This window comes from Schistocerca piceifrons, chromosome 3 (genome assembly GCF_021461385.2).
Source record: "Schistocerca piceifrons isolate TAMUIC-IGC-003096 chromosome 3, iqSchPice1.1, whole genome shotgun sequence".
Taxonomy (NCBI): domain Eukaryota; kingdom Metazoa; phylum Arthropoda; class Insecta; order Orthoptera; family Acrididae; genus Schistocerca; species Schistocerca piceifrons.
Genome location: NC_060140.1, coordinates 961898817 through 961900436, shown reverse-complemented (window position 1 = coordinate 961900436; position 1620 = coordinate 961898817). Strand labels below are relative to the sequence as shown.

General features: G+C 50.4%; 1 pseudogene; it reads left to right on the top strand.

Moving 5' to 3' along the window:
* The first annotated feature begins 841 nt into the window (after positions 1–841).
* LOC124790736 lies at positions 842–959 on the top strand (annotated as a pseudogene).
* The last annotated feature ends 661 nt before the right edge of the window (positions 960–1620 follow it).

The window sequence follows — 1620 nt, the reverse complement described above, 5'->3', positions numbered from 1 at the left end:
GTATCCACTAGCTCTGCCCAGTGCCGAAAACTTCCGGAGTCCATCAGCCTCTGCACACTGCACGAACGAAACGATTGCGATTCCATTCGTGATAATTCTTGGCTCTGCCACTCCGCATGAGTAACGAGTAGAGATGTAAGACTACCGAAGGCTACAGCAGACTACCGTAAGTGGTGGTGGTGGTTAGTGTTTAACGTCCCGTCGACAACGAGGTCAGAGACGGAGCGCAAGCTCGGGTTAGGGAAGGATTGGGAAGGAAATCGGCAGTGCCCTTTCAAAGGAACCATCCCGGCATTTGCTTTACGCGATTTAGGGAAATCACGAAAAACCTAAATCAGGATGGCCAGAGACGGGATTGAACCGTCGTCCTCCCGAATGCGAGTCCAGTGTGCTAACCACTGCGCCACCTCGCTCGGTCAGACTACCGTAAGTAAGCGTATCCTACGGTAGTTGCCTAGTAGCTTTGGTCAGTTAAGGCTGTACCCACTTCACGTGAACGTTAGGCGTGTTGCATACCTATAGGGCGTTACTTCATAACGATCGCTCTCTGTATGTATCGCTCTCTGTATGTATGTCATCAGTGTCTTACTAGATTCCCCTAAAAACGGGAAGTGTTAAAACATCTCGAAACTCAGTCATAATATACCCCTAACTCCAAAGAAAGTTGTATAGGCACGCGTATTCGAATACAGAGACATGTAAACAGGTAGAATACGGCGCTGCGGTCGGAAACACCTACAAAGACAACAAGGACCGGGCACAGTTGTTAGATCGGTTACTGCTGCTACAATGGCAGGTTATCAAGATTTAAGTGAGTTTGAACGTGGTGTTATAGTCGGCGGCCAACGGCCTTACCGCAGTGGATACACCGATTCCCGTCAGATCACCGAAGTTAAGCGCTGTCGGACGTGGCCGGCACTTGGATGGGTGACCATCCGGGCTGCCATGTGCTGTTGCCATTTTTCGGGGTGCACCCAGCCTCGTGATGCCAATTCAGGAGCTACACGACTTAACAGTAGCGGCTCCGGTCAAAGGAAACCATCGTAACGACCGGGAGAGCGGTGTGCTGACCACACACCCCTCCTATCCGCATCCTCAACTGAGGATGACACGGCGGTCGGATGGTCCCGATGGCCCACTTATCGCTTGAAGACGGAGCTATAGTTAGCCCACGACCGATGGGACACAGCGTCTCCGAGGTAACTTGAAGTGTGGATTTTCCCGCACGACCGTTTCACTAGCGTATCGTGAATATCATGAATCCGACAAAGCATCAAATGTCCGACATCGCTGCGGCCGGAAGAAGATCCTGCATGAACGGGACCAAAGACGACTGAAGGGAATCGTTCATCGTGACAGAAATGCAACCCTTTCGCAAGTTGCTGCAGATTTCAAAGCTGGGTCATCAACAAGTGTCAGCGTGGGAACCATTGAACTAAAATCATCGGTATGGGCTTTCGAAGCCGAAAGCTCCCTCGCGTATACTTCATGACTGCACGACACAAAGCTTTACGCCGGAGCCTGGTCCGTCACAGCGAGGTATATGAAACATTTTTCTGTTATTCGCACAAAATCTCATTTATCAACAATAAGAGGAAACTCTTGCCTTTGATAGTGGTG